Source organism: Scyliorhinus torazame, unplaced genomic scaffold (genome assembly GCF_047496885.1).
Source record: "Scyliorhinus torazame isolate Kashiwa2021f unplaced genomic scaffold, sScyTor2.1 scaffold_246, whole genome shotgun sequence".
NCBI classification, from domain to species: Eukaryota; Metazoa; Chordata; class Chondrichthyes; order Carcharhiniformes; family Scyliorhinidae; genus Scyliorhinus; species Scyliorhinus torazame.
In genome coordinates this window covers 145,001-172,500 of record NW_027307973.1, presented here as the reverse complement: position 1 = coordinate 172,500, position 27,500 = coordinate 145,001, and the positions used below count along the sequence as shown (strand labels likewise).

Sequence of the window (27,500 nt, the reverse complement as noted above, 5' to 3'; positions counted from 1 at the left end):
GTGGAGAAGAAAAAAGAGAGCTAGGTGGGGACGGCATGAAGGGGAGCGAGTATCAGGCATATAGGCTAGAATTAGCAGGAGAAGGAGAGAAAGAGGAGGAGAAGTAGAAGTAGAAGTAGAAAAAGAGAGAGAAAAAATTGAAAACAACCGGAAAGAAGAAGTGGCGAGGGTGCTAGGGTGGCCAACTTGAATAGGCGAGAAGACGGTGCTGCAGATGCCTACGGCCATACTAGTCTGAAAACGCCCGATCTCGTCTGATCTCGGAAGCTAAGCAGACTCAGGCCTGGTTAGTACTTGGATGGGAGACCGCCTGGGAATACCAGGTGCAGTAGGCTTTTGCGGCCAGCAGAGACTGCTCACGCCAAGCACTCTCCACACCAGAGGCAGGCCAACCTTTTGCTGCTCTCTGCGTCCTCGCCATTCCTCCCAACACTTGCCTGCGGGCTCAACTCAGGCAGGCGGCTTGGTCGGGCCATTCAGCTGCTGCAGCTTTGCCGGGCCTTTGCAACGCAGCACGGTTGGGTGCCTTGGCGTGCTGCACTTTGATGGGCCCGCCAGCTGGCCCGTGTGGCCGCAAGCCAGTGTGTCGGCAGGACGTTCTCCTAGCCTGAAGGCGCCGTATGAATGCAAGTTGTGGCATTGGGGCTGGTGTGGAAAGCGAAGGAAGAGAGTGCTGGCTTGCATTGCCTGCCTGACCCTTGTGCTGGCTGTGCTGGGAGAAGTGCGCAGCGTTGCAATGTGGAAAGGCAGCAGCGTGCAGGCGGCAGGCTGGTGTGAGGTGGGCGGGGCTTGCAGTTTTCCTTGGGGAGGTGGAGAAGAAAAAAGAGAGCTAGGTGGGGACGGCATGAAGGGGAGCGAGTATCAGGCATATAGGCTAGAATTAGCAGGAGAAGGAGAGAAAGAGGAGGAGAAGTAGAAGTAGAAGTAGAAAAAGAGAGAGAAAAAATTGAAAACAACCGGAAAGAAGAAGTGGCGAGGGTGCTAGGGTGGCCAGCTTGAATAGGCGAGAAGACGGTGCTGCAGATGCCTACGGCCATACTAGTCTGAAAACGCCCGATCTCGTCTGATCTCGGAAGCTAAGCAGACTCAGGCCTGGTTAGTACTTGGATGGGAGACCGCCTGGGAATACCAGGTGCAGTAGGCTTTTGCGGCCAGCAGTGACTGCTCACGCCAAGCACTCTCCACACCAGAGGCAGGCCAACCTTTTGCTGCTCTCTGCGTCCTCGCCATTCCTCCCAACACTTGCCTGCGGGCTCAACTCAGGCAGGCGGCTTGGTCGGGCCATTCAGCTGCTGCAGCTTTGCCGGGCCTTTGCAACGCAGCACGGTTGTGTGCCTTGGCGTGCTGCACTTTGATGGGCACGCCAGCTGGCCCGTGTGGCCGCAAGCCAGTGTGTCGGCAGGACGTTCTCTCTCCTAGCCTGAAGGCGCCGCATGAATGCAAGTTGTGGCATTGGGGCTGGTGTGGAAAGCGAAGGAAGAGAGAGCTGGCTTGCATTGCCTGCCTGACCCTTGTGCTGGCTGTGCTGAGAGAAGTGCGCAGCGTTGCAATGTGGAAAGGCAGCAGCGTGCAGGCGGCAGGCTGGTGTGAGGTAGGCGGGGCTTGCAGTTTTCCTTGAGGAGGTGGAGAAGAAAAAAGAGAGCTCGGTGGGGATGGCATGAAGGGGAGCGAGTATCAGGCATATAGGCTAGAATTAGCAGGAGAAGGAGAGAAAGAGGAGGAGAAGTAGAAGTAGAAGTAGAAAAAGAGAGAGAAAAAATTGAAAACAACCGGAAAGAAGAAGTGGCGAGGGTGCTAGGGTGGCCAGCTTGAATTGGCGAGAAGACGGTGCTGCAGATGCCTACGGCCATACTAGTGTGAAAATGCCCGATCTCGTCTGATCTCGGAAGCTAAGCAGACTCAGGCCTGGTTAGTACTTGGATGGGAGACCGCCTGGGAATACCAGGTGCAGTCGGCTTTTGCGGCCAGCAGAGACTGCTCACGCCAAGCACTCTCCACACCAGAGGCAGGCCAACCTTTTGCTGCTCTCTGCGTCCTCGCCATTCCTCCCAACACTTGCCTGCGGGCTCAACTCAGGCAGGCGGCTTGGTCGGGCCATTCAGCTGCTGCAGCTTTGCCGGGCCTTTGCAACGCAGCACGGTTGTGTGCCTTGGCGTGCTGCACTTTGATGGGCACGCCAGCTGGCCCGTGTGGCCGCAAGCCAGTGTGTCGGCAGGACGTTCTCTCTCCTAGCCTGAAGGCGCCGCATGAATGCAAGTTGTGGCATTGGGGCTGGTGTGGAAAGCGAAGGAAGAGAGAGCTGGCTTGCATTGCCTGCCTGACCCTTGTGCTGGCTGTGCTGAGAGAAGTGCGCAGCGTTGCAATGTGGAAAGGCAGCAGCGTGCAGGCGGCAGGCTGGTGTGAGATGGGCGGGGCTTGCAGTTTTCCTTGGGGAGGTGGAGAAGAAAAAAGAGACCTAGGTGGGGACGGCATGAAGGGGAGCGAGTATCAGGCATATAGGCTAGAATTAGCAGGAGAAGGAGAGAAAGAGGAGGAGAAGTAGAAGTAGAAGTAGAAAAAGAGAGAGAAAAAATTGAAAACAACCGGAAAGAAGAAGTGGCGAGGGTGCTAGGGTGGCCAGCTTGAATAGGCGAGAAGACGGTGCTGCAGATGCCTACGGCCATACTAGTCTGAAAACGCCCGATCTCGTCTGATCTCGGAAGCTAAGCAGACTCAGGCCTGGTTAGTACTTGGATGGGAGACCGCCTGGGAATACCAGGTGCAGTAGGCTTTTGCGGCCAGCAGTGACTGCTCACGCCAAGCACTCTCCACACCAGAGGCAGGCCAACCTTTTGCTGCTCTCTGCGTCCTCGCCATTCCTCCCAACACTTGCCTGCGGGCTCAACTCAGGCAGGCGGCTTGGTCGGGCCATTCAGCTGCTGCAGCTTTGCCGGGCCTTTGCAACGCAGCACGGTTGTGTGCCTTGGCGTGCTGCACTTTGATGGGCACGCCAGCTGGCCCGTGTGGCCGCAAGCCAGTGTGTCGGCAGGACGTTCTCTCTCCTAGCCTGAAGGCGCCGCATGAATGCAAGTTGTGGCATTGGGGCTGGTGTGGAAAGCGAAGGAAGAGAGAGCTGGCTTGCATTGCCTGCCTGACCCTTGTGCTGGCTGTGCTGAGAGAAGTGCGCAGCGTTGCAATGTGGAAAGGCAGCAGCGTGCAGGCGGCAGGCTGGTGTGAGGTGGGCGGGGCTTGCAGTTTTCCTTGGGGAGGTGGAGAAGAAAAAAGAGAGCTAGGTGGGGACGGCATGAAGGGGAGCGAGTATCAGGCATATAGGCTAGAATTAGCAGGAGAAGGAGAGAAAGAGGAGGAGAAGTAGAAGTAGAAGTAGAAAAAGAGAGAGAAAAAATTGAAAACAACCGGAAAGAAGAAGTGGCGAGGGTGCTAGGGTGGCCAGCTTGAATAGGCGAGAAGACGGTGCTGCAGATGCCTACGGCCATACTAGTGTGAAAACGCCTGATCTCGTCTGATCTCGGAAGCTAAGCAGACTCAGGCCTGGTTAGTGCTTGGATGGGAGACCGCCTGGGAATACCAGGTGCAGTAGGCTTTTGCGGCCAGCAGAGACTGCTCACGCCAAGCACTCTCCACACCAGAGGCAGGCCAACCTTTTGCTGCTCTCTGCGTCCTCGCCATTCCTCCCAACACTTGCCTGCAGGCTCAACTCAGGCAGGCGGCTTGGTCGGGCCATTCAGCTGCTGCAGCTTTGCCGGGCCTTTGCAACGCAGCACGGTTGTGTGCCTTGGCGTGCTGCACTTTGATGGGCACGCCAGCTGGCCCGTGTGGCCGCAAGCCAGTGTGTCGGCAGGACGTTCTCTCTCCTAGCCTGAAGGCGCCGCATGAATGCAAGTTGTGGCATTGGGGCTGGTGTGGAAAGCGAAGGAAGAGAGAGCTGGCTTGCATTGCCTGCCTGACCCTTGTGCTGGCTGTGCTGAGAGAAGTGCGCAGCGTTGCAATGTGGAAAGGCAGCAGCGTGCAGGCGGCAGGCTGGTGTGAGATGGGCGGGGCTTGCAGTTTTCCTTGGGGAGGTGGAGAAGAAAAAAGAGAGCTAGGTGGGGACGGCATGAAGGGGAGCGCGTATCAGGCATATAGGCTAGAATTAGCAGGTGAAGGAGAGAAAGAGGAGGAGAAGTAGAAGTAGAAGTAGAAAAAGAGAGAGAAAAAATTGAAAACAACCGGAAAGAAGAAGTGGCGAGGGTGCTAGGGTGGCCAGCTTGAATAGGCGAGAAGACGGTGCTGCAGATGCCTACGGCCATACTAGTGTGAAAACGCCCGATCTCGTCTGATCTCGGAAGCTAAGCAGACTCAGGCCTGGTTAGTACTTGGATGGGAGACCGCCTGGGAATACCAGGTGCAGTAGGCTTTTGCGGCCAGCAGAGACTGCTCACGCCAAGCACTCTCCACACCAGAGGCAGGCCAACCTTTTGCTGCTCTCTGCGTCCTCGCCATTCCTCCCAACACTTGCCTGCGGGCTCAACTCAGGCAGGCGGCTTGGTCGGGCCATTCAGCTGCTGCAGCTTTGCCGGGCCTTTGCAACGCAGCACGGTTGTGTGCCTTGGCGTGCTGCACTTTGATGGGCACGCCAGCTGGCCCGTGTGGCCGCAAGCCAGTGTGTCGGCAGGACGTTCTCTCTCCTAGCCTGAAGGCGCCGCATGAATGCAAGTTGTGGCATTGGGGCTGGTGTGGAAAGCGAAGGAAGAGAGAGCTGGCTTGCATTGCCTGCCTGACCCTTGTGCTGGCTGTGCTGAGAGAAGTGCGCAGCGTTGCAATGTGGAAAGGCAGCAGCGTGCAGGCTGGTGTGAGATGGGCGGGGCTTGCAGTTTTCCTTGGGGAGGTGGAGAAGAAAAAAGAGAGCTAGGTGGGGACGGCATGAAGGGGAGCGCGTATCAGGCATATAGGCTAGAATTAGCAGGTGAAGGAGAGAAAGAGGAGGAGAAGTAGAAGTAGAAGTAGAAAAAGAGAGAGAAAAAATTGAAAACAACCGGAAAGAAGAAGTGGCGAGGGTGCTAGGGTGGCCAGCTTGAATAGGCGAGAAGACGGTGCTGCAGATGCCTACGGCCATACTAGTCTGAAAACGCCCGATCTCGTCTGATCTCGGAAGCTAAGCAGACTCAGGCCTGGTTAGTACTTGGATGGGAGACCGCCTGGGAATACCAGGTGCAGTAGGCTTTTGCGGCCAGCAGAGACTGCTCACGCCAAGCACTCTCCACACCAGAGGCAGGCCAACCTTTTGCTGCTCTCTGCGTCCTCGCCATTCCTCCCAACACTTGCCTGCGGGCTCAACTCAGGCAGGCGGCTTGGTCGGGCCATTCAGCTGCTGCAGCTTTGCCGGGCCTTTGCAACGCAGCACGGTTGTGTGCCTTGGCGTGCTGCACTTTGATGGGCACGCCAGCTGGCCCGTGTGGCCGCAAGCCAGTGTGTCGGCAGGACGTTCTCTCTCCTAGCCTGAAGGCGCCGCATGAATGCAAGTTGTGGCATTGGGGCTGGTGTGGAAAGCGAAGGAAGAGAGAGCTGGCTTGCATTGCCTGCCTGACCCTTGTGCTGGCTGTGCTGAGAGAAGTGCGCAGCGTTGCAATGTGGAAAGGCAGCAGCGTGCAGGCGGCAGGCTGGTGTGAGATGGGCGGGGCTTGCAGTTTTCCTTGGGGAGGTGGAGAAGAAAAAAGAGAGCTAGGTGGGGACGGCATGAAGGGGAGCGCGTATCAGGCATATAGGCTAGAATTAGCAGGTGAAGGAGAGAAAGAGGAGGAGAAGTAGAAGTAGAAGTAGAAAAAGAGAGAGAAAAAATTGAAAACAACCGGAAAGAAGAAGTGGCGAGGGTGCTAGCGTGGCCAGCTTGAATAGGTGAGAAGACGGTTCTGCAGATGCCTATGGCCATACTAGTCTGAAAAGGCCTGATCTCGGAAGCTAAGCAGACTCAGGCCTGGTTAGTACTTGGATGGGAGACCGCCTGGGAATACCAGGTGCAGTAGGCTTTTGCGGCCAGCAGAGACTGCTCACGCCAAGCACTCTCCACACCAGAGGCAGGCCAACCTTTTGCTGCTCTCTGCGTCCTCGCCATTCCTCCCAACACTTGCCTGCGGGCTCAACTCAGGCAGGCGGCTTGGTCGGGCCATTCAGCTGCTGCAGCTTTGCCGGGCCTTTGCAACGCAGCACGGTTAGTTGCCTTGGCGTGCTGCACTTTGATGGGCCCGCCAGCTGGCCCGTGTGGCCGCAAGCCAGTGTGTCGGCAGGACGTTCTCCTAGCCTGAAGGCGCCGCATGAATGCAAGTTGTGGCATTGGGGCTGGTGTGGAAAGCGAAAGAAGAGAGAGCTGGCTTGCATTGCCTGCCTGACCCTTGTGCTGGCTGTGCTGAGAGAAGTGCGCAGCGTTGCAATGTGGAAAGGCAGCAGCGTGCAGGCGGCAGGCTGGTGTGAGGTGGGCGGGGCTTGCAGTTTTCCTTGGGGAGGTGGAGAAGAAAAAAGAGAGCTAGGTGGGGACGGCATGAAGGGGAGCGAGTATCAGGCATATAGGCTAGAATTAGCAGGAGAAGGAGAGAAAGAGGAGGAGAAGTAGAAGTAGAAGTAGAAAAAGAGAGAGAAAAAATTGAAAACAACCGGAAAGAAGAAGTGGCGAGGGTGCTAGGGTGGCCAGCTTGAATAGGCGAGAAGACGGTGCTGCAGATGCCTACGGCCATACTAGTCTGAAAACGCCCGATCTCGTCTGATCTCGGAAGCTAAGCAGACTCAGGCCTGGTTAGTACTTGGATGGGAGACCGCCTGGGAATACCAAGTGCAGTAGGCTTTTGCGGCCAGCAGAGACTGCTCACGCCAAGCACTCTCCACACCAGAGGCAGGCCAACCTTTTGCTGCTCTCTGCGTCCTCGCCATTCCTCCCAACACTTGCCTGCGGGCTCAACTCAGGCAGGCGGCTTGGTCGGGCCATTCAGCTGCTGCAGCTTTGCCGGGCCTTTGCAACGCAGCACGGTTGTGTGCCTTGGCGTGCTGCACTTTGATGGGCACGCCAGCTGGCCCGTGTGGCCGCAAGCCAGTGTGTCGGCAGGACGTTCTCTCTCCTAGCCTGAAGGCGCCGCATGAATGCAAGTTGTGGCATTGGGGCAGGTGTGGAAAGCGAAGGAAGAGAGAGCTGGCTTGCATTGCCTGCCTGACCCTTGTGCTGGCTGTGCTGAGAGAAGTGCGCAGCGTTGCAATGTGGAAAGGCAGCAGCGTGCAGGCGGCAGGCTGGTGTGAGGTGGGCGGGGCTTGCAGTTTTCCTTGGGGAGGTGGAGAAGAAAAAAGAGAGCTAGGTGGGGACGGCTTGAAGGGGAGCGAGTATCAGGCATATAGGCTAGAATTAGCAGGAGAAGGAGAGAAAGAGGAGGAGAAGTAGAAGTAGAAGTAGAAAAAGAGAGAGAAAAAATTGAAAACAACCGGAAAGAAGAAGTGGCGAGGGTGCTAGGGTGGCCAGCTTGAATAGGCGAGAAGACGGTGCTGCAGATGCCTACGGCCATACTAGTGTGAAAACGCCCGATCTCGTCTGATCTCGGAAGCTAAGCAGACTCAGGCCTGGTTAGTACTTGGATGGGAGACCGCCTGGGAATACCAGGTGCAGTAGGCTTTTGCGGCCAGCAGTGACTGCTCACGCCAAGCACTCTCCACACCAGAGGCAGGCCAACCTTTTGCTGCTCTCTGCGTCCTCGCCATTCCTCCCAACACTTGCCTGCGGGCTCAACTCAGGCAGGCGGCTTGGTCGGGCCATTCAGCTGCTGCAGCTTTGCCGGGCCTTTGCAACGCAGCACGGTTGTGTGCCTTGGCGTGCTGCACTTTGATGGGCACGCCAGCTGGCCCGTGTGGCCGCAAGCCAGTGTGTCGGCAGGACGTTCTCTCTCCTAGCCTGAAGGCGCCGCATGAATGCAAGTTGTGGCATTGGGGCTGGTGTGGAAAGCGAAGGAAGAGAGAGCTGGCTTGCATTGCCTGCCTGACCCTTGTGCTGGCTGTGCTGAGAGAAGTGCGCAGCGTTGCAATGTGGAAAGGCAGCAGCGTGCAGGCGGCAGGCTGGTGTGAGGTGGGCGGGGCTTGCAGTTTTCCTTGGGGAGGTGGAGAAGAAAAAAGAGAGCTAGGTGGGGACGGCATGAAGGGGAGCGAGTATCAGGCATATAGGCTAGAATTAGCAGGAGAAGGAGAGAAAGAGGAGGAGAAGTAGAAGTAGAAGTAGAAAAAGAGAGAGAAAAAATTGAAAACAACCGGAAAGAAGAAGTGGCGAGGGTGCTAGGGTGGCCAACTTGAATAGGCGAGAAGACGGTGCTGCAGATGCCTACGGCCATACTAGTCTGAAAACGCCCGATCTCGTCTGATCTCGGAAGCTAAGCAGACTCAGGCCTGGTTAGTACTTGGATGGGAGACCGCCTGGGAATACCAGGTGCAGTAGGCTTTTGCGGCCAGCAGAGACTGCTCACGCCAAGCACTCTCCACACCAGAGGCAGGCCAACCTTTTGCTGCTCTCTGCGTCCTCGCCATTCCTCCCAACACTTGCCTGCGGGCTCAACTCAGGCAGGCGGCTTGGTCGGGCCATTCAGCTGCTGCAGCTTTGCCGGGCCTTTGCAACGCAGCACGGTTGGGTGCCTTGGCGTGCTGCACTTTGATGGGCCCGCCAGCTGGCCCGTGTGGCCGCAAGCCAGTGTGTCGGCAGGACGTTCTCCTAGCCTGAAGGCGCCGTATGAATGCAAGTTGTGGCATTGGGGCTGGTGTGGAAAGCGAAGGAAGAGAGAGCTGGCTTGCATTGCCTGCCTGACCCTTGTGCTGGCTGTGCTGGGAGAAGTGCGCAGCGTTGCAATGTGGAAAGGCAGCAGCGTGCAGGCGGCAGGCTGGTGTGAGGTGGGCGGGGCTTGCAGTTTTCCTTGGGGAGGTGGAGAAGAAAAAAGAGAGCTAGGTGGGGACGGCATGAAGGGGAGCGAGTATCAGGCATATAGGCTAGAATTAGCAGGAGAAGGAGAGAAAGAGGAGGAGAAGTAGAAGTAGAAGTAGAAAAAGAGAGAGAAAAAATTGAAAACAACCGGAAAGAAGAAGTGGCGAGGGTGCTAGGGTGGCCAGCTTGAATAGGCGAGAAGACGGTGCTGCAGATGCCTACGGCCATACTAGTCTGAAAACGCCCGATCTCGTCTGATCTCGGAAGCTAAGCAGACTCAGGCCTGGTTAGTACTTGGATGGGAGACCGCCTGGGAATACCAGGTGCAGTAGGCTTTTGCGGCCAGCAGTGACTGCTCACGCCAAGCACTCTCCACACCAGAGGCAGGCCAACCTTTTGCTGCTCTCTGCGTCCTCGCCATTCCTCCCAACACTTGCCTGCGGGCTCAACTCAGGCAGGCGGCTTGGTCGGGCCATTCAGCTGCTGCAGCTTTGCCGGGCCTTTGCAACGCAGCACGGTTGTGTGCCTTGGCGTGCTGCACTTTGATGGGCACGCCAGCTGGCCCGTGTGGCCGCAAGCCAGTGTGTCGGCAGGACGTTCTCTCTCCTAGCCTGAAGGCGCCGCATGAATGCAAGTTGTGGCATTGGGGCTGGTGTGGAAAGCGAAGGAAGAGAGAGCTGGCTTGCATTGCCTGCCTGACCCTTGTGCTGGCTGTGCTGAGAGAAGTGCGCAGCGTTGCAATGTGGAAAGGCAGCAGCGTGCAGGCGGCAGGCTGGTGTGAGGTAGGCGGGGCTTGCAGTTTTCCTTGAGGAGGTGGAGAAGAAAAAAGAGAGCTCGGTGGGGATGGCATGAAGGGGAGCGAGTATCAGGCATATAGGCTAGAATTAGCAGGAGAAGGAGAGAAAGAGGAGGAGAAGTAGAAGTAGAAGTAGAAAAAGAGAGAGAAAAAATTGAAAACAACCGGAAAGAAGAAGTGGCGAGGGTGCTAGGGTGGCCAGCTTGAATAGGCGAGAAGACGGTGCTGCAGATGCCTACGGCCATACTAGTCTGAAAACGCCCGATCTCGTCTGAAAACGCCCGATCTCGTCTGATCTCGGAAGCTAAGCAGACTCAGGCCTGGTTAGTACTTGGATGGGAGACCGCCTGGGAATACCAGGTGCAGTAGGCTTTTGCGGCCAGCAGAGACTGCTCACGCCAAGCACTCTCCACACCAGAGGCAGGCCAACCTTTTGCTGCTCTCTGCGTCCTCGCCATTCCTCCCAACACTAGCCTGCGGGCTCAACTCAGGCAGGCGGCTTGGTCGGGCCATTCAGCTGCTGCAGCTTTGCCGGGCCTTTGCAACGCAGCACGGTTGTGTGCCTTGGCGTGCTGCACTTTGATGGGCCCGCCAGCTGGCCCGTGTGGCCGCAAGCCAGTGTGTCGGCAGGACGTTCTCCTAGCCTGAAGGCGCCGCATGAATGCAAGTTGTGGCATTGGGGCTGGTGTGGAAAGCGAAGGAAGAGAGAGCTGGCTTGCATTGCCTGCCTGACCCTTGTGCTGGCTGTGCTGAGAGAAGTGCGCAGCGTTGCAATGTGGAAAGGCAGCAGCGTGCAGGCGGCAGGCTGGTGTGAGGTGGGCGGGGCTTGCAGTTTTCCTTGGGGAGGTGGAGAAGAAAAAAGAGAGCTAGGTGGGGACGGCATGAAGGGGAGCGAGTATCAGGCATATAGGCTAGAATTAGCAGGAGAAGGAGAGAAAGAGGAGGAGAAGTAGAAGTAGAAGTAGAAAAAGAGAGAGAAAAAATTGAAAACAACCGGAAAGAAGAAGTGGCGAGGGTGCTAGGGTGGCCAGCTTGAATAGGCGAGAAGACGGTGCTGCAGATGCCTACGGCCATACTAGTCTGAAAACGCCCGATCTCGTCTGATCTCGGAAGCTAAGCAGACTCAGGCCTGGTTAGTACTTGGATGGGAGACCGCCTGGGAATACCAGGTGCAGTAGGCTTTTGCGGCCAGCAGTGACTGCTCACGCCAAGCACTCTCCACACCAGAGGCAGGCCAACCTTTTGCTGCTCTCTGCGTCCTCGCCATTCCTCCCAACACTTGCCTGCGGGCTCAACTCAGGCAGGCGGCTTGGTCGGGCCATTCAGCTGCTGCAGCTTTGCCGGGCCTTTGCAACGCAGCACGGTTGTGTGCCTTGGCATGCTGCACTTTGATGGGCACGCCAGCTGGCCCGTGTGGCCGCAAGCCAGTGTGTCGGCAGGACGTTCTCTCTCCTAGCCTGAAGGCGCCGCATGAATGCAAGTTGTGGCATTGGGGCTGGTGTGGAAAGCGAAGGAAGAGAGAGCTGGCTTGCATTGCCTGCCTGACCCTTGTGCTGGCTGTGCTGAGAGAAGTGCGCAGCGTTGCAATGTGGAAAGGCAGCAGCGTGCAGGCGGCAGGCTGGTGTGAGGTGGGCGGGGCTTGCAGTTTTCCTTGGGGAGGTGGAGAAGAAAAAAGAGAGCTAGGTGGGGACGGCATGAAGGGGAGCGAGTATCAGGCATATAGGCTAGAATTAGCAGGAGAAGGAGAGAAAGAGGAGGAGAAGTAGAAGTAGAAGTAGAAAAAGAGAGAGAAAAAATTGAAAACAACCGGAAAGAAGAAGTGGCGAGGGTGCTAGGGTGGCCAGCTTGAATAGGCGAGAAGACGGTGCTGCAGATGCCTACGGCCATACTAGTCTGAAAACGCCCGATCTCGTCTGATCTCGGAAGCTAAGCAGACTCAGGCCTGGTTAGTACTTGGATGGGAGACCGCCTGGGAATACCAGGTGCAGTAGGCTTTTGCGGCCAGCAGTGACTGCTCACGCCAAGCACTCTCCACACCAGAGGCAGGCCAACCTTTTGCTGCTCTCTGCGTCCTCGCCATTCCTCCCAACACTTGCCTGCGGGCTCAACTCAGGCAGGCGGCTTGGTCGGGCCATTCAGCTGCTGCAGCTTTGCCGGGCCTTTGCAACGCAGCACGGTTGTGTGCCTTGGCATGCTGCACTTTGATGGGCACGCCAGCTGGCCCGTGTGGCCGCAAGCCAGTGTGTCGGCAGGACGTTCTCTCTCCTAGCCTGAAGGCGCCGCATGAATGCAAGTTGTGGCATTGGGGCTGGTGTGGAAAGCGAAGGAAGAGAGAGCTGGCTTGCATTGCCTGCCTGACCCTTGTGCTGGCTGTGCTGAGAGAAGTGCGCAGCGTTGCAATGTGGAAAGGCAGCAGCGTGCAGGCGGCAGGCTGGTGTGAGGTGGGCGGGGCTTGCAGTTTTCCTTGGGGAGGTGGAGAAGAAAAAAGAGAGCTAGGTGGGGACGGCATGAAGGGGAGCGAGTATCAGGCATATAGGCTAGAATTAGCAGGAGAAGGAGAGAAAGAGGAGGAGAAGTAGAAGTAGAAGTAGAAAAAGAGAGAGAAAAAATTGAAAACAACCGGAAAGAAGAAGTGGCGAGGGTGCTAGGGTGGCCGGCTTGAATAGGCGAGAAGACGGTGCTGCAGATGCCTACGGCCATACTAGTCTGAAAACGCCCGATCTCGTCTGATCTCGGAAGCTAAGCAGACTCAGGCCTGGTTAGTACTTGGATGGGAGACCGCCTGGGAATACCAGGTGCAGTAGGCTTTTGCGGCCAGCAGAGACTGCTCACGCCAAGCACTCTCCACACCAGAGGCAGGCCAACCTTTTGCTGCTCTCTGCGTCCTCGCCATTCCTCCCAACACTTGCCTGCGGGCTCAACTCAGGCAGGCGGCTTGGTCGGGCCATTCAGCTGCTGCAGCTTTGCCGGGCCTTTGCAACGCAGCACGGTTGGGTGCCTTGGCGTGCTGCACTTTGATGGGCACGCCAGCTGGCCCGTGTGGCCGCAAGCCAGTGTGTCGGCAGGACGTTCTCTCTCCTAGCCTGAAGGCGCCGCATGAATGCAAGTTGTGGCATTGGGGCTGGTGTGGAAAGCGAAGGAAGAGAGAGCTGGCTTGCATTGCCTGCCTGACCCTTGTGCTGGCTGTGCTGAGAGAAGTGCGCAGCGTTGCAATGTGGAAAGGCAGCAGCGTGCAGGCGGCAGGCTGGTGTGAGATGGGCGGGGCTTGCAGTTTTCCTTGGGGAGGTGGAGAAGAAAAAAGAGAGCTAGGTGGGGACGGCATGAAGGGGAGCGCGTATCAGGCATATAGGCTAGAATTAGCAGGTGAAGGAGAGAAAGAGGAGGAGAAGTAGAAGTAGAAGTAGAAAAAGAGAGAGAAAAAATTGAAAACAACCGGAAAGAAGAAGTGGCGAGGGTGCTAGCGTGGCCAGCTTGAATAGGTGAGAAGACGGTGCTGCAGATGCCTATGGCCATACTAGTCTGAAAAGGCCTGATCTCGTCTGATCTCGGAAGCTAAGCAGACTCAGGCCTGGTTAGTACTTGGATGGGAGACCGCCTGGGAATACCAGGTGCAGTAGGCTTTTGCGGCCAGCAGAGACTGCTCACGCCAAGCACTCTCCACACCAGAGGCAGGCCAACCTTTTGCTGCTCTCTGCGTCCTCGCCATTCCTCCCAACACTTGCCTGCGGGCTCAACTCAGGCAGGCGGCTTGGTCGGGCCATTCAGCTGCTGCAGCTTTGCCGGGCCTTTGCAACGCAGCACGGTTAGTTGCCTTGGCGTGCTGCACTTTGATGGGCCAGCCAGCTGGCCCGTGTGGCCGCAAGCCAGTGTGTCGGCAGGACGTTCTCCTAGCCTGAAGGCGCCGCATGAATGCAAGTTGTGGCATTGGGGCTGGTGTGGAAAGCGAAGGAAGAGAGAGCTGGCTTGCATTGCCTGCCTGACCCTTGTGCTGGCTGTGCTGAGAGAAGTGCGCAGCGTTGCAATGTGGAAAGGCAGCAGCGTGCAGGCGGCAGGCTGGTGTGAGGTGGGCGGGGCTTGCAGTTTTCCTTGGGGAGGTGGAGAAGAAAAAAGAGAGCTAGGTGGGGACGGCATGAAGGGGAGCGAGTATCAGGCATATAGGCTAGAATTAGCAGGAGAAGGAGAGAAAGAGGAGGAGAAGTAGAAGTAGAAGTAGAAAAAGAGAGAGAAAAAATTGAAAACAACCGGAAAGAAGAAGTTGCGAGGGTGCTAGCGTGGCCAGCTTGAATAGGTGAGAAGACGGTGCTGCAGATGCCTATGGCCATGCTAGTCTGAAAACGCCCTATCTCGTCTGATCTCGGAAGCTAAGCAGACTCAGGTCTGGTTAGTAATTGGATGGGAGACCGCCTGGGAATACCAGGTGCAGTAGGCTTTTGCGGCCAGCAGAGACTGCTCACGCCAAGCACTCTCCACACCAGAGGCAGGCCAACCTTTTGCTGCTCTCTGCGTCCTCGCCATTCCTCCCAACACTTGCCTGCGGGCTCAACTCAGGCAGGCGGCTTGGTCGGGCCATTCAGCTGCTGCAGCTTTGCCGGACCTTTGCAACGCAGCACGGTTGGTTGCCTTGGCGTGCTGCACTTTGATGGGCCCGCCAGCTGGCCCGTGTGGCCGCAAGCCAGTGTGTCGGCAGGACGTTCTCCTAGCCTGAAGGCGCCGCATGAATGCAAGTTGTGGCATTGGGGCTGGTGTGGAAAGCGAAGGAAGAGAGAGCTGGCTTGCATTGCCTGCCTGACCCTTGTGCTGGCTGTGCTGAGAGAAGTGCGCAGCGTTGCAATGTGGAAAGGCAGCAGCGTGCAGGCGGCAGGCTGGTGTGAGGTGGGCGGGGCTTGCAGTTTTCCTTGGGGAGGTGGAGAAGAAAAAAGAGAGCCAGGTGGGGACGGCATGAAGGGGAGCGAGTATCAGGCATATAGGCTAGAATTAGCAGGAGAAGGAGAGAAAGAGGAGGAGAAGTAGAAGTAGAAGTAGAATAAGAGAGAGAAAAAATTGAAAACAACCGGAAAGAAGAAGTGGTGAGGGTGCTAGGGTGGCCAGCTTGAATAGGCGAGAAGACGGTGCTGCAGATGCCTATGGCCATGCTAGTCTGAAAACGCCCTATCTCGTCTGATCTCGGAAGCTAAGCAGACTCAGGTCTGGTTAGTAATTCGATGGGAGACCGCCTGGGAATACCAGGTGCAGTAGGCTTTTGCGGCCAGCAGAGACTGCTCACGCCAAGCACTCTCCACACCAGAGGCAGGCCAACCTTTTGCTGCTATCTGCGTCCTCGCCATTCCTCCCAACACTTGCCTGCGGGCTCAACTCAGGCAGGCGGCTTGGTCGGGCCATTCAGCTGCTGCAGCTTTGCCGGACCTTTGCAACGCAGCACGGTTGGTTGCCTTGGCGTGCTGCACTTTGATGGGCCCGCCAGCTGGCCCGTGTGGCCGCAAGCCAGTGTGTCGGCAGGACGTTCTCCTAGCCTGAAGGCGCCGCATGAATGCAAGTTGTGGCATTGGGGCTGGTGTGGAAAGCGAAGGAAGAGAGAGCTGGCTTGCATTGCCTGCCTGACCCTTGTGCTGGCTGTGCTGAGAGAAGTGCGCAGCGTTGCAATGTGGAAAGGCAGCAGCGTGCAGGCGGCAGGCTGGTGTGAGGTGGGCGGGGCTTGCAGTTTTCCTTGGGGAGGTGGAGAAGAAAAAAGAGACCTAGGTGGGGACGGCATGAAGGGGAGCGAGTATCAGGCATATAGGCTAGAATTAGCAGGAGAAGGAGAGAAAGAGGAGGAGAAGTAGAAGTAGAAGTAGAAAAAGAGAGAGAAAAAATTGAAAACAACCGGAAAGAAGAAGTGGCGAGGGTGCTAGGGTGGCCAGCTTGAATAGGCGAGAAGACGGTGCTGCAGATGCCTACGGCCATACTAGCCTGAAAACGCCGGATCTCGTCTGATCTCGGAAGCTAAGCAGACTCAGGCCTGGTTAGTACTTGGATGGGAGACCGCCTGGGAATACCAGGTGCAGTAGGCTTTTGCGGCCAGCAGTGACTGCTCACGCCAAGCACTCTCCACACCAGAGGCAGGCCAACCTTTTGCTGCTCTCTGCGTCCTCGCCATTCCTCCCAACACTTGCCTGCGGGCTCAACTCAGGCAGGCGGCTTGGTCGGGCCATTCAGCTGCTGCAGCTTTGCCGGGCCTTTGCAACGCAGCACGGTTGTGTGCCTTGGCGTGCTGCACTTTGATGGGCACGCCAGCTGGCCCGTGTGGCCGCAAGCCAGTGTGTCGGCAGGACGTTCTCTCTCCTAGCCTGAAGGCGCCGCATGAATGCAAGTTGTGGCATTGGGGCTGGTGTGGAAAGCGAAGGAAGAGAGAGCTGGCTTGCATTGCCTGCCTGACCCTTGTGCTGGCTGTGCTGAGAGAAGTGCGCAGCGTTGCAATGTGGAAAGGCAGCAGCGTGCAGGCGGCAGGCTGGTGTGAGGTGGGCGGGGCTTGCAGTTTTCCTTGGGGAGGTGGAGAAGAAAAAAGAGAGCTAGGTGGGGACGGCATGAAGGGGAGCGAGTATCAGGCATATAGGCTAGAATTAGCAGGAGAAGGAGAGAAAGAGGAGGAGAAGTAGAAGTAGAAGTAGAAAAAGAGAGAGAAAAAATTGAAAACAACCGGAAAGAAGAAGTGGCGAGGGTGCTAGGGTGGCCAGCTTGAATAGGCGAGAAGACGGTGCTGCAGATGCCTACGGCCATACTAGTGTGAAAACGCCCGATCTCGTCTGATCTCGGAAGCTAAGCAGACTCAGGCCTGGTTAGTACTTGGATGGGAGACCGCCTGGGAATACCAGGTGCAGTCGGCTTTTGCGGCCAGCAGAGACTGCTCACGCCAAGCACTCTCCACACCAGAGGCAGGCCAACCTTTTGCTGCTCTCTGCGTCCTCGCCATTCCTCCCAACACTTGCCTGCGGGCTCAACTCAGGCAGGCGGCTTGGTCGGGCCATTCAGCTGCTGCAGCTTTGCCGGGCCTTTGCAACGCAGCACGGTTGTGTGCCTTGGCGTGCTGCACTTTGATGGGCACGCCAGCTGGCCCGTGTGGCCGCAAGCCAGTGTGTCGGCAGGACGTTCTCTCTCCTAGCCTGAAGGCGCCGCATGAATGCAAGTTGTGGCATTGGGGCTGGTGTGGAAAGCGAAGGAAGAGAGAGCTGGCTTGCATTGCCTGCCTGACCCTTGTGCTGGCTGTGCTGAGAGAAGTGCGCAGCGTTGCAATGTGGAAAGGCAGCAGCGTGCAGGCGGCAGGCTGGTGTGAGATGGGCGGGGCTTGCAGTTTTCCTTGGGGAGGTGGAGAAGAAAAAAGAGACCTAGGTGGGGACGGCATGAAGGGGAGCGAGTATCAGGCATATAGGCTAGAATTAGCAGGAGAAGGAGAGAAAGAGGAGGAGAAGTAGAAGTAGAAGTAGAAAAAGAGAGAGAAAAAATTGAAAACAACCGGAAAGAAGAAGTGGCGAGGGTGCTAGGGTGGCCAGCTTGAATAGGCGAGAAGACGGTGCTGCAGATGCCTACGGCCATACTAGTCTGAAAACGCCCGATCTCGTCTGATCTCGGAAGCTAAGCAGACTCAGGCCTGGTTAGTACTTGGATGGGAGACCGCCTGGGAATACCAGGTGCAGTAGGCTTTTGCGGCCAGCAGTGACTGCTCACGCCAAGCACTCTCCACACCAGAGGCAGGCCAACCTTTTGCTGCTCTCTGCGTCCTCGCCATTCCTCCCAACACTTGCCTGCGGGCTCAACTCAGGCAGGCGGCTTGGTCGGGCCATTCAGCTGCTGCAGCTTTGCCGGGCCTTTGCAACGCAGCACGGTTGTGTGCCTTGGCGTGCTGCACTTTGATGGGCACGCCAGCTGGCCCGTGTGGCCGCAAGCCAGTGTGTCGGCAGGACGTTCTCTCTCCTAGCCTGAAGGCGCCGCATGAATGCAAGTTGTGGCATTGGGGCTGGTGTGGAAAGCGAAGGAAGAGAGAGCTGGCTTGCATTGCCTGCCTGACCCTTGTGCTGGCTGTGCTGAGAGAAGTGCGCAGCGTTGCAATGTGGAAAGGCAGCAGCGTGCAGGCGGCAGGCTGGTGTGAGGTGGGCGGGGCTTGCAGTTTTCCTTGGGGAGGTGGAGAAGAAAAAAGAGAGCTAGGTGGGGACGGCATGAAGGGGAGCGAGTATCAGGCATATAGGCTAGAATTAGCAGGAGAAGGAGAGAAAGAGGAGGAGAAGTAGAAGTAGAAGTAGAAAAAGAGAGAGAAAAAATTGAAAACAACCGGAAAGAAGAAGTGGCGAGGGTGCTAGGGTGGCCAGCTTGAATAGGCGAGAAGACGGTGCTGCAGATGCCTACGGCCATACTAGTGTGAAAACGCCCGATCTCGTCTGATCTCGGAAGCTAAGCAGACTCAGGCCTGGTTAGTACTTGGATGGGAGACCGCCTGGGAATACCAGGTGCAGTAGGCTTTTGCGGCCAGCAGAGACTGCTCACGCCAAGCACTCTCCACACCAGAAGCAGGCCAACCTTTTGCTGCTCTCTGCGTCCTCGCCATTCCTCCCAACACTTGCCTGCGGGCTCAACTCAGGCAGGCGGCTTGGTCGGGCCATTCAGCTGCTGCAGCTTTGCCGGGCCTTTGCAACGCAGCACGGTTGTGTGCCTTGGCGTGCTGCACTTTGATGGGCACGCCAGCTGGCCCGTGTGGCCGCAAGCCAGTGTGTCGGCAGGACGTTCTCTCTCCTAGCCTGAAGGCGCCGCATGAATGCAAGTTGTGGCATTGGGGCTGGTGTGGAAAGCGAAGGAAGAGAGAGCTGGCTTGCATTGCCTGCCTGACCCTTGTGCTGGCTGTGCTGAGAGAAGTGCGCAGCGTTGCAATGTGGAAAGGCAGCAGCGTGCAGGCGGCAGGCTGGTGTGAGATGGGCGGGGCTTGCAGTTTTCCTTGGGGAGGTGGAGAAGAAAAAAGAGAGCTAGGTGGGGACGGCATGAAGGGGAGCGCGTATCAGGCATATAGGCTAGAATTAGCAGGTGAAGGAGAGAAAGAGGAGGAGAAGTAGAAGTAGAAGTAGAAAAAGAGAGAGAAAAAATTGAAAACAACCGGAAAGAAGAAGTGGCGAGGGTGCTAGGGTGGCCAGCTTGAATAGGCGAGAAGACGGTGCTGCAGATGCCTACGGCCATACTAGTGTGAAAACGCCCGATCTCGTCTGATCTCGGAAGCTAAGCAGACTCAGGCCTGGTTAGTACTTTGATGGGAGACCGCCTGGGAATACCAGGTGCAGTAGGCTTTTGCGGCCAGCAGAGACTGCTCACGCCAAGCACTCTTCACACCAGAGGCAGGCCAACCTTTTGCTGCTCTCTGCGTCCTCGCCATTCCTCCCAACACTTGCCTGCGGGCTCAACTCAGGCAGGCGGCTTGGTCGGGCCATTCAGCTGCTGCAGCTTTGCCGGGCCTTTGCAACGCAGCACGGTTGTGTGCCTTGGCGTGCTGCACTTTGATGGGCACGCCAGCTGGCCCGTGTGGCCGCAAGCCAGTGTGTCGGCAGGACGTTCTCTCTCCTAGCCTGAAGGCGCCGCATGAATGCAAGTTGTGGCATTGGGGCTGGTGTGGAAAGCGAAGGAAGAGAGAGCTGGCTTGCATTGCCTGCCTGACCCTTGTGCTGGCTGTGCTGAGAGAAGTGCGCAGCGTTGCAATGTGGAAAGGCAGCAGCGTGCAGGCGGCAGGCTGGTGTGAGATGGGCGGGGCTTGCAGTTTTCCTTGGGGAGGTGGAGAAGAAAAAAGAGAGCTAGGTGGGGACGGCATGAAGGGGAGCGCGTATCAGGCATATAGGCTAGAATTAGCAGGTGAAGGAGAGAAAGAGGAGGAGAAGTAGAAGTAGAAGTAGAAAAAGAGAGAGAAAAAATTGAAAACAACCGGAAAGAAGAAGTGGCGAGGGTGCTAGCGTGGCCAGCTTGAATAGGTGAGAAGACGGTTCTGCAGATGCCTATGGCCATACTAGTCTGAAAAGGCCTGATCTCGTCTGATCTCGGAAGCTAAGCAGACTCAGGCCTGGTTAGTACTTGGATGGGAGACCGCCTGGGAATACCAGGTGCAGTAGGCTTTTGCGGCCAGCAGAGACTGCTCACGCCAAGCACTCTCCACACCAGAGGCAGGCCAACCTTTTGCTGCTCTCTGCGTCCTCGCCATTCCTCCCAACACTTGCCTGCGGGCTCAACTCAGGCAGGCGGCTTGGTCGGGCCATTCAGCTGCTGCAGCTTTGCCGGGCCTTTGCAACGCAGCACGGTTAGTTGCCTTGGCGTGCTGCACTTTGATGGGCCCGCCAGCTGGCCCGTGTGGCCGCAAGCCAGTGTGTCGGCAGGACGTTCTCCTAGCCTGAAGGCGCCGCATGAATGCAAGTTGTGGCATTGGGGCTGGTGTGGAAAGCGAAAGAAGAGAGAGCTGGCTTGCATTGCCTGCCTGACCCTTGTGCTGGCTGTGCTGAGAGAAGTGCGCAGCGTTGCAATGTGGAAAGGCAGCAGCGTGCAGGCGGCAGGCTGGTGTGAGGTGGGCGGGGCTTGCAGTTTTCCTTGGGGAGGTGGAGAAGAAAAAAGAGAGCTAGGTGGGGACGGCATGAAGGGGAGCGAGTATCAGGCATATAGGCTAGAATTAGCAGGAGAAGGAGAGAAAGAGGAGGAGAAGTAGAAGTAGAAGTAGAAAAAGAGAGAGAAAAAATTGAAAACAACCGGAAAGAAGAAGTGGCGAGGGTGCTAGGGTGGCCAACTTGAATAGGCGAGAAGACGGTGCTGCAGATGCCTACGGCCATACTAGTGTGAAAACGCCCGATCTCGTCTGATCTCGGAAGCTAAGCAGACTCAGGCCTGGTTAGTACTTGGATGGGAGACCGCCTGGGAATACCAGGTGCAGTAGGCTTTTGCGGCCAGCAGAGACTGCTCACGCCAAGCACTCTCCACACCAGAGGCAGGCCAACCTTTTGCTGCTCTCTGCGTCCTCGCCATTCCTCCCAACACTTGCCTGCGGGCTCAACTCAGGCAGGCGGCTTGGTCGGGCCATTCAGCTGCTGCAGCTTTGCCGGGCCTTTGCAACGCAGCACGGTTGTGTGCCTTGGCGTGCTGCACTTTGATGGGCACGCCAGCTGGCCCGTGTGGCCGCAAGCCAGTGTGTCGGCAGGACGTTCTCTCTCCTAGCCTGAAGGCGCCGCATGAATGCAAGTTGTGGCATTGGGGCTGGTGTGGAAAGCGAAGGAAGAGAGAGCTGGCTTGCATTGCCTGCCTGACCCTTGTGCTGGCTGTGCTGAGAGAAGTGCGCAGCGTTGCAATGTGGAAAGGCAGCAGCGTGCAGGCGGCAGGCTGGTGTGAGATGGGCGGGGCTTGCAGTTTTCCTTGGGGAGGTGGAGAAGAAAAAAGAGAGCTAGGTGGGGACGGCATGAAGGGGAGCGCGTATCAGGCATATAGGCTAGAATTAGCAGGTGAAGGAGAGAAAGAGGAGGAGAAGTAGAAGTAGAAGTAGAAAAAGAGAGAGAAAAAATTGAAAACAACCGGAAAGAAGAAGTGGCGAGGGTGCTAGCGTGGCCAGCTTGAATAGGTGAGAAGACGGTTCTGCAGATGCCTATGGCCATGCTAGTCTGAAAAGGCCTGATCTCGTCTGATCTCGGAAGCTAAGCAGACTCAGGCCTGGTTAGTACTTGGATGGGAGACCGCCTGGGAATACCAGGTGCAGTAGGCTTTTGCGGCCAGCAGAGACTGCTCACGCCAAGCACTCTCCACACCAGAGGCAGGCCAACCTTTTGCTGCTCTCTGCGTCCTCGCCATTCCTCCCAACACTTGCCTGCGGGCTCAACTCAGGCAGGCGGCTTGGTCGGGCCATTCAGCTGCTGCAGCTTTGCCGGGCCTTTGCAACGCAGCACGGTTAGTTGCCTTGGCGTGCTGCACTTTGATGGGCCCGCCAGCTGGCCCGTGTGGCCGCAAGCCAGTGTGTCGGCAGGACGTTCTCCTAGCCTGAAGGCGCCGCATGAATGCAAGTTGTGGCATTGGGGCTGGTGTGGAAAGCGAAAGAAGAGAGAGCTGGCTTGCATTGCCTGCCTGACCCTTGTGCTGGCTGTGCTGAGAGAAGTGCGCAGCGTTGCAATGTGGAAAGGCAGCAGCGTGCAGGCGGCAGGCTGGTGTGAGGTGGGCGGGGCTTGCAGTTTTCCTTGGGGAGGTGGAGAAGAAAAAAGAGAGCTAGGTGGGGACGGCATGAAGGGGAGCGAGTATCAGGCATATAGGCTAGAATTAGCAGGAGAAGGAGAGAAAGAGGAGGAGAAGTAGAAGTAGAAGTAGAAAAAGAGAGAGAAAAAATTGAAAACAACCGGAAAGAAGAAGTGGCGAGGGTGCTAGGGTGGCCAACTTGAATAGGCGAGAAGACGGTGCTGCAGATGCCTACGGCCATACTAGTGTGAAAACGCCCGATCTCGTCTGATCTCGGAAGCTAAGCAGACTCAGGCCTGGTTAGTACTTGGATGGGAGACCGCCTGGGAATACCAGGTGCAGTAGGCTTTTGCGGCCAGCAGAGACTGCTCACGCCAAGCACTCTCCACACCAGAGGCAGGCCAACCTTTTGCTGCTCTCTGCGTCCTCGCCATTCCTCCCAACACTTGCCTGCGGGCTCAACTCAGGCAGGCGGCTTGGTCGGGCCATTCAGCTGCTGCAGCTTTGCCGGGCCTTTGCAACGCAGCACGGTTGGGTGCCTTGGCGTGCTGCACTTTGATGGGCCCGCCAGCTGGCCCGTGTGGCCGCAAGCCAGTGTGTCGGCAGGACGTTCTCCTAGCCTGAAGGCGCCGCATGAATGCAAGTTGTGGCATTGGGGCTGGTGTGGAAAGCGAAGGAAGAGAGAGCTGGCTTGCATTGCCTGCCTGACCCTTGTGCTGGCTGTGCTGAGAGAAGTGCGCAGCGTTGCAATGTGGAAAGGCAGCAGCGTGCAGGCGGCAGGCTGGTGTGAGGTGGGCGGGGCTTGCAGTTTTCCTTGGGGAGGTGGAGAAGAAAAAAGAGAGCTAGGTGGGGACGGCATGAAGGGGAGCGAGTATCAGGCATATAGGCTAGAATTAGCAGGAGAAGGAGAGAAAGAGGAGGAGAAGTAGAAGTAGAAGTAGAAAAAGAGAGAGAAAAAATTGAAAACAACCGGAAAGAAGAAGTGGCGAGGGTGCTAGGGTGGCCAGCTTGAATAGGCGAGAAGACGGTGCTGCAGATGCCTACGGCCATACTAGTCTGAAAACGCCCGATCTCGTCTGATCTCGGAAGCTAAGCAGACTCAGGCCTGGTTAGTACTTGGATGGGAGACCGCCTGGGAATACCAAGTGCAGTAGGCTTTTGCGGCCAGCAGAGACTGCTCACGCCAAGCACTCTCCACACCAGAGGCAGGCCAACCTTTTGCTGCTCTCTGCGTCCTCGCCATTCCTCCCAACACTTGCCTGCGGGCTCAACTCAGGCAGGCGGCTTGGTCGGGCCATTCAGCTGCTGCAGCTTTGCCGGGCCTTTGCAACGCAGCACGGTTGTGTGCCTTGGCGTGCTGCACTTTGATGGGCACGCCAGCTGGCCCGTGTGGCCGCAAGCCAGTGTGTCGGCAGGACGTTCTCTCTCCTAGCCTGAAGGCGCCGCATGAATGCAAGTTGTGGCATTGGGGCTGGTGTGGAAAGCGAAGGAAGAGAGAGCTGGCTTGCATTGCCTGCCTGACCCTTGTGCTGGCTGTGCTGAGAGAAGTGCGCAGCGTTGCAATGTGGAAAGGCAGCAGCGTGCAGGCGGCAGGCTGGTGTGAGATGGGCGGGGCTTGCAGTTTTCCTTGGGGAGGTGGAGAAGAAAAAAGAGAGCTAGGTGGGGACGGCATGAAGGGGAGCGCGTATCAGGCATATAGGCTAGAATTAGCAGGTGAAGGAGAGAAAGAGGAGGAGAAGTAGAAGTAGAAGTAGAAAAAGAGAGAGAAAAAATTGAAAACAACCGGAAAGAAGAAGTGGCGAGGGTGCTAGCGTGGCCAGCTTGAATAGGTGAGAAGACGGTGCTGCAGATGCCTATGGCCATACTAGTCTGAAAACGCCCTATCTCGTCTGATCTCGGAAGCTAAGCAGACTCAGGTCTGGTTAGTAATTGGATGGGAGACCGCCTGGGAATACCAGATGCAGTAGGCTTTTGCGGCCAGCAGAGACTGCTCACGCCAAGCACTCTCCACACCAGAGGCAGGCCAACCTTTTGCTGCTCTCTGCGTCCTCGCCATTCCTCCCAACACTTGCCTGCGGGCTCAACTCAGGCAGGCGGCTTGGTCGGGCCATTCAGCTGCTGCAGCTTTGCCGGACCTTTGCAACGCAGCACGGTTGGTTGCCTTGGCGTGCTGCACTTTGATGGGCCCGCCAGCTGGCCCGTGTGGCCGCAAGCCAGTGTGTCGGCAGGACGTTCTCTCTCCTAGCCTGAAGGCGCCGCATGAATGCAAGTTGTGGCATTGGGGCTGGTGTGGAAAGCGAAGGAAGAGAGAGCTGGCTTGCATTGCCTGCCTGACCCTTGTGCTGGCTGTGCTGAGAGAAGTGCGCAGTGTTGCAATGTGGAAAGGCAGCAGCGTGCAGGCGGCAGGCTGGTGTGAGGTGGGCGGGGCTTGCAGTTTTCCTTGGGGAGGTGGAGAAGAAAAAAGAGAGCTAGGTGGGGACGGCATGAAGGGGAGCGAGTATCAGGCATATAGGCTAGAATTAGCAGGAGAAGGAGAGAAAGAGGAGGAGAAGTAGAAGTAGAAGTAGAAAAAGAGAGAGAAAAAATTGAAAACAACCGGAAAGAAGAAGTGGCGAGGGTGCTAGGGTGGCCAGCTTGAATAGGCGAGAAGACGGTGCTGCAGATGCCTACGGCCATACTAGTCTGAAAACGCCCGATCTCGTCTGATCTCGGAAGCTAAGCAGACTCAGGCCTGGTTAGTACTTGGATGGGAGACCGCCTGGGAATACCAGGTGCAGTAGGCTTTTGCGGCCAGCAGTGACTGCTCACGCCAAGCACTCTCCACACCAGAGGCAGGCCAACCTTTTGCTGCTCTCTGCGTCCTCGCCATTCCTCCCAACACTTGCCTGCGGGCTCAACTCAGGCAGGCGGCTTGGTCGGGCCATTCAGCTGCTGCAGCTTTGCCGGGCCTTTGCAACGCAGCACGGTTGTGTGCCTTGGCGTGCTGCACTTTGATGGGCACGCCAGCTGGCCCGTGTGGCCGCAAGCCAGTGTGTCGGCAGGACGTTCTCTCTCCTAGCCTGAAGGCGCCGCATGAATGCAAGTTGTGGCATTGGGGCTGGTGTGGAAAGCGAAGGAAGAGAGAGCTGGCTTGCATTGCCTGCCTGACCCTTGTGCTGGCTGTGCTGAGAGAAGTGCGCAGCGTTGCAATGTGGAAAGGCAGCAGCGTGCAGGCGGCAGGCTGGTGTGAGATGGGCGGGGCTTGCAGTTTTCCTTGGGGAGGTGGAGAAGAAAAAAGAGAGCTAGGTGGGGACGGCATGAAGGGGAGCGCGTATCAGGCATATAGGCTAGAATTAGCAGGTGAAGGAGAGAAAGAGGAGGAGAAGTAGAAGTAGAAGTAGAAAAAGAGAGAGAAAAAATTGAAAACAACCGGAAAGAAGAAGTGGCGAGGGTGCTAGCGTGGCCAGCTTGAATAGGTGAGAAGACGGTTCTGCAGATGCCTATGGCCATGCTAGTCTGAAAAGGCCTGATCTCGTCTGATCTCGGAAGCTAAGCAGACTCAGGCCTGGTTAGTACTTGGATGGGAGACCGCCTGGGAATACCAGGTGCAGTAGGCTTTTGCGGCCAGCAGAGACTGCTCACGCCAAGCACTCTCCACACCAGAGGCAGGCCAACCTTTTGCTGCTCTCTGCGTCCTCGCCATTCCTCCCAACACTTGCCTGCGGGCTCAACTCAGGCAGGCGGCTTGGTCGGGCCATTCAGCTGCTGCAGCTTTGCCGGGCCTTTGCAACGCAGCACGGTTAGTTGCCTTGGCGTGCTGCACTTTGATGGGCCCGCCAGCTGGCCCGTGTGGCCGCAAGCCAGTGTGTCGGCAGGACGTTCTCCTAGCCTGAAGGCGCCGCATGAATGCAAGTTGTGGCATTGGGGCTGGTGTGGAAAGCGAAAGAAGAGAGAGCTGGCTTGCATTGCCTGCCTGACCCTTGTGCTGGCTGTGCTGAGAGAAGTGCGCAGCGTTGCAATGTGGAAAGGCAGCAGCGTGCAGGCGGCAGGCTGGTGTGAGGTGGGCGGGGCTTGCAGTTTTCCTTGGGGAGGTGGAGAAGAAAAAAGAGAGCTAGGTGGGGACGGCATGAAGGGGAGCGAGTATCAGGCATATAGGCTAGAATTAGCAGGAGAAGGAGAGAAAGAGGAGGAGAAGTAGAAGTAGAAGTAGAAAAAGAGAGAGAAAAAATTGAAAACAACCGGAAAGAAGAAGTGGCGAGGGTGCTAGGGTGGCCAACTTGAATAGGCGAGAAGACGGTGCTGCAGATGCCTACGGCCATACTAGTGTGAAAACGCCCGATCTCGTCTGATCTCGGAAGCTAAGCAGACTCAGGCCTGGTTAGTACTTGGATGGGAGACCGCCTGGGAATACCAGGTGCAGTAGGCTTTTGCGGCCAGCAGAGACTGCTCACGCCAAGCACTCTCCACACCAGAGGCAGGCCAACCTTTTGCTGCTCTCTGCGTCCTCGCCATTCCTCCCAACACTTGCCTGCGGGCTCAACTCAGGCAGGCGGCTTGGTCGGGCCATTCAGCTGCTGCAGCTTTGCCGGGCCTTTGCAACGCAGCACGGTTGGGTGCCTTGGCGTGCTGCACTTTGATGGGCCCGCCAGCTGGCCCGTGTGGCCGCAAGCCAGTGTGTCGGCAGGACGTTCTCCTAGCCTGAAGGCGCCGCATGAATGCAAGTTGTGGCATTGGGGCTGGTGTGGAAAGCGAAGGAAGAGAGAGCTGGCTTGCATTGCCTGCCTGACCCTTGTGCTGGCTGTGCTGAGAGAAGTGCGCAGCGTTGCAATGTGGAAAGGCAGCAGCGTGCAGGCGGCAGGCTGGTGTGAGGTGGGCGGGGCTTGCAGTTTTCCTTGGGGAGGTGGAGAAGAAAAAAGAGAGCTAGGTGGGGACGGCATGAAGGGGAGCGAGTATCAGGCATATAGGCTAGAATTAGCAGGAGAAGGAGAGAAAGAGGAGGAGAAGTAGAAGTAGAAGTAGAAAAAGAGAGAGAAAAAATTGAAAACAACCGGAAAGAAGAAGTGGCGAGGGTGCTAGGGTGGCCAGCTTGAATAGGCGAGAAGACGGTGCTGCAGATGCCTACGGCCATACTAGTCTGAAAACGCCCGATCTCGTCTGATCTCGGAAGCTAAGCAGACTCAGGCCTGGTTAGTACTTGGATGGGAGACCGCCTGGGAATACCAAGTGCAGTAGGCTTTTGCGGCCAGCAGAGACTGCTCACGCCAAGCACTCTCCACACCAGAGGCAGGCCAACCTTTTGCTGCTCTCTGCGTCCTCGCCATTCCTCCCAACACTTGCCTGCGGGCTCAACTCAGGCAGGCGGCTTGGTCGGGCCATTCAGCTGCTGCAGCTTTGCCGGGCCTTTGCAACGCAGCACGGTTGTGTGCCTTGGCGTGCTGCACTTTGATGGGCACGCCAGCTGGCCCGTGTGGCCGCAAGCCAGTGTGTCGGCAGGACGTTCTCTCTCCTAGCCTGAAGGCGCCGCATGAATGCAAGTTGTGGCATTGGGGCTGGTGTGGAAAGCGAAGGAAGAGAGAGCTGGCTTGCATTGCCTGCCTGACCCTTGTGCTGGCTGTG

The 27,500-nt window shown here is 57.0% G+C and overlaps 30 non-coding genes and 4 pseudogenes across 30 annotated transcripts; all 34 read left to right on the top strand.

Annotated features, from left to right (window-relative positions):
- The first annotated feature begins 216 nt into the window (after nucleotides 1–216).
- LOC140405846 (5S ribosomal RNA) lies at nucleotides 217–335 on the top strand. Its single transcript, XR_011938808.1, has one exon. It is a non-coding gene; the product is annotated as a 5S ribosomal RNA (ribosomal RNA).
- Nucleotides 336–1,025: 690 nt separating this feature from the next.
- LOC140405845 (5S ribosomal RNA) lies at nucleotides 1,026–1,144 on the top strand. The gene has a single exon (XR_011938807.1). It is a non-coding gene; the product is annotated as a 5S ribosomal RNA (ribosomal RNA).
- Nucleotides 1,145–1,838: 694 nt separating this feature from the next.
- LOC140406044 (5S ribosomal RNA) lies at nucleotides 1,839–1,957 on the top strand. Its single transcript, XR_011938997.1, has one exon. It is a non-coding gene; the product is annotated as a 5S ribosomal RNA (ribosomal RNA).
- Nucleotides 1,958–2,651: 694 nt separating this feature from the next.
- Nucleotides 2,652–2,770, top strand: LOC140405844 (5S ribosomal RNA). Its single transcript, XR_011938806.1, has one exon. It is a non-coding gene; the product is annotated as a 5S ribosomal RNA (ribosomal RNA).
- Nucleotides 2,771–3,464: 694 nt separating this feature from the next.
- LOC140406050 (5S ribosomal RNA) lies at nucleotides 3,465–3,583 on the top strand. The gene has a single exon (XR_011939002.1). It is a non-coding gene; the product is annotated as a 5S ribosomal RNA (ribosomal RNA).
- A 694-nt stretch (nucleotides 3,584–4,277) lies between these two features.
- On the top strand, nucleotides 4,278–4,396 carry LOC140405961 (5S ribosomal RNA). Its single transcript, XR_011938918.1, has one exon. It is a non-coding gene; the product is annotated as a 5S ribosomal RNA (ribosomal RNA).
- A 687-nt stretch (nucleotides 4,397–5,083) lies between these two features.
- Nucleotides 5,084–5,202, top strand: LOC140405843 (5S ribosomal RNA). Its single transcript, XR_011938805.1, has one exon. It is a non-coding gene; the product is annotated as a 5S ribosomal RNA (ribosomal RNA).
- Nucleotides 5,203–5,896: 694 nt separating this feature from the next.
- Nucleotides 5,897–6,005, top strand: LOC140406079 (5S ribosomal RNA; annotated as a pseudogene).
- A 690-nt stretch (nucleotides 6,006–6,695) lies between these two features.
- Nucleotides 6,696–6,814, top strand: LOC140405979 (5S ribosomal RNA). The gene has a single exon (XR_011938935.1). It is a non-coding gene; the product is annotated as a 5S ribosomal RNA (ribosomal RNA).
- Nucleotides 6,815–7,508: 694 nt separating this feature from the next.
- On the top strand, nucleotides 7,509–7,627 carry LOC140405960 (5S ribosomal RNA). The gene has a single exon (XR_011938917.1). It is a non-coding gene; the product is annotated as a 5S ribosomal RNA (ribosomal RNA).
- Nucleotides 7,628–8,321: 694 nt separating this feature from the next.
- Nucleotides 8,322–8,440, top strand: LOC140405841 (5S ribosomal RNA). Its single transcript, XR_011938803.1, has one exon. It is a non-coding gene; the product is annotated as a 5S ribosomal RNA (ribosomal RNA).
- Nucleotides 8,441–9,130: 690 nt separating this feature from the next.
- Nucleotides 9,131–9,249, top strand: LOC140405840 (5S ribosomal RNA). Its single transcript, XR_011938802.1, has one exon. It is a non-coding gene; the product is annotated as a 5S ribosomal RNA (ribosomal RNA).
- Nucleotides 9,250–9,943: 694 nt separating this feature from the next.
- On the top strand, nucleotides 9,944–10,082 carry LOC140406047 (5S ribosomal RNA; annotated as a pseudogene).
- Nucleotides 10,083–10,772: 690 nt separating this feature from the next.
- LOC140405839 (5S ribosomal RNA) lies at nucleotides 10,773–10,891 on the top strand. Its single transcript, XR_011938801.1, has one exon. It is a non-coding gene; the product is annotated as a 5S ribosomal RNA (ribosomal RNA).
- Nucleotides 10,892–11,585: 694 nt separating this feature from the next.
- LOC140405838 (5S ribosomal RNA) lies at nucleotides 11,586–11,704 on the top strand. Its single transcript, XR_011938800.1, has one exon. It is a non-coding gene; the product is annotated as a 5S ribosomal RNA (ribosomal RNA).
- Nucleotides 11,705–12,398: 694 nt separating this feature from the next.
- LOC140405837 (5S ribosomal RNA) lies at nucleotides 12,399–12,517 on the top strand. Its single transcript, XR_011938799.1, has one exon. It is a non-coding gene; the product is annotated as a 5S ribosomal RNA (ribosomal RNA).
- Nucleotides 12,518–13,211: 694 nt separating this feature from the next.
- Nucleotides 13,212–13,330, top strand: LOC140406034 (5S ribosomal RNA). The gene has a single exon (XR_011938988.1). It is a non-coding gene; the product is annotated as a 5S ribosomal RNA (ribosomal RNA).
- A 690-nt stretch (nucleotides 13,331–14,020) lies between these two features.
- On the top strand, nucleotides 14,021–14,139 carry LOC140406068 (5S ribosomal RNA; annotated as a pseudogene).
- Nucleotides 14,140–14,829: 690 nt separating this feature from the next.
- On the top strand, nucleotides 14,830–14,948 carry LOC140406075 (5S ribosomal RNA; annotated as a pseudogene).
- A 690-nt stretch (nucleotides 14,949–15,638) lies between these two features.
- LOC140406019 (5S ribosomal RNA) lies at nucleotides 15,639–15,757 on the top strand. Its single transcript, XR_011938974.1, has one exon. It is a non-coding gene; the product is annotated as a 5S ribosomal RNA (ribosomal RNA).
- A 694-nt stretch (nucleotides 15,758–16,451) lies between these two features.
- On the top strand, nucleotides 16,452–16,570 carry LOC140406013 (5S ribosomal RNA). The gene has a single exon (XR_011938968.1). It is a non-coding gene; the product is annotated as a 5S ribosomal RNA (ribosomal RNA).
- Nucleotides 16,571–17,264: 694 nt separating this feature from the next.
- Nucleotides 17,265–17,383, top strand: LOC140405836 (5S ribosomal RNA). The gene has a single exon (XR_011938798.1). It is a non-coding gene; the product is annotated as a 5S ribosomal RNA (ribosomal RNA).
- Nucleotides 17,384–18,077: 694 nt separating this feature from the next.
- On the top strand, nucleotides 18,078–18,196 carry LOC140405959 (5S ribosomal RNA). The gene has a single exon (XR_011938916.1). It is a non-coding gene; the product is annotated as a 5S ribosomal RNA (ribosomal RNA).
- A 694-nt stretch (nucleotides 18,197–18,890) lies between these two features.
- On the top strand, nucleotides 18,891–19,009 carry LOC140405987 (5S ribosomal RNA). Its single transcript, XR_011938943.1, has one exon. It is a non-coding gene; the product is annotated as a 5S ribosomal RNA (ribosomal RNA).
- Nucleotides 19,010–19,703: 694 nt separating this feature from the next.
- Nucleotides 19,704–19,822, top strand: LOC140406032 (5S ribosomal RNA). The gene has a single exon (XR_011938986.1). It is a non-coding gene; the product is annotated as a 5S ribosomal RNA (ribosomal RNA).
- Nucleotides 19,823–20,512: 690 nt separating this feature from the next.
- Nucleotides 20,513–20,631, top strand: LOC140405957 (5S ribosomal RNA). The gene has a single exon (XR_011938914.1). It is a non-coding gene; the product is annotated as a 5S ribosomal RNA (ribosomal RNA).
- A 694-nt stretch (nucleotides 20,632–21,325) lies between these two features.
- On the top strand, nucleotides 21,326–21,444 carry LOC140406053 (5S ribosomal RNA). The gene has a single exon (XR_011939005.1). It is a non-coding gene; the product is annotated as a 5S ribosomal RNA (ribosomal RNA).
- Nucleotides 21,445–22,134: 690 nt separating this feature from the next.
- LOC140405955 (5S ribosomal RNA) lies at nucleotides 22,135–22,253 on the top strand. The gene has a single exon (XR_011938913.1). It is a non-coding gene; the product is annotated as a 5S ribosomal RNA (ribosomal RNA).
- A 690-nt stretch (nucleotides 22,254–22,943) lies between these two features.
- LOC140405978 (5S ribosomal RNA) lies at nucleotides 22,944–23,062 on the top strand. The gene has a single exon (XR_011938934.1). It is a non-coding gene; the product is annotated as a 5S ribosomal RNA (ribosomal RNA).
- Nucleotides 23,063–23,756: 694 nt separating this feature from the next.
- LOC140406061 (5S ribosomal RNA) lies at nucleotides 23,757–23,875 on the top strand. The gene has a single exon (XR_011939013.1). It is a non-coding gene; the product is annotated as a 5S ribosomal RNA (ribosomal RNA).
- Nucleotides 23,876–24,569: 694 nt separating this feature from the next.
- LOC140405835 (5S ribosomal RNA) lies at nucleotides 24,570–24,688 on the top strand. The gene has a single exon (XR_011938797.1). It is a non-coding gene; the product is annotated as a 5S ribosomal RNA (ribosomal RNA).
- A 694-nt stretch (nucleotides 24,689–25,382) lies between these two features.
- On the top strand, nucleotides 25,383–25,501 carry LOC140406052 (5S ribosomal RNA). The gene has a single exon (XR_011939004.1). It is a non-coding gene; the product is annotated as a 5S ribosomal RNA (ribosomal RNA).
- Nucleotides 25,502–26,191: 690 nt separating this feature from the next.
- LOC140405954 (5S ribosomal RNA) lies at nucleotides 26,192–26,310 on the top strand. Its single transcript, XR_011938912.1, has one exon. It is a non-coding gene; the product is annotated as a 5S ribosomal RNA (ribosomal RNA).
- A 690-nt stretch (nucleotides 26,311–27,000) lies between these two features.
- LOC140405977 (5S ribosomal RNA) lies at nucleotides 27,001–27,119 on the top strand. Its single transcript, XR_011938933.1, has one exon. It is a non-coding gene; the product is annotated as a 5S ribosomal RNA (ribosomal RNA).
- Nucleotides 27,120–27,500: the final 381 nt, after the last annotated feature.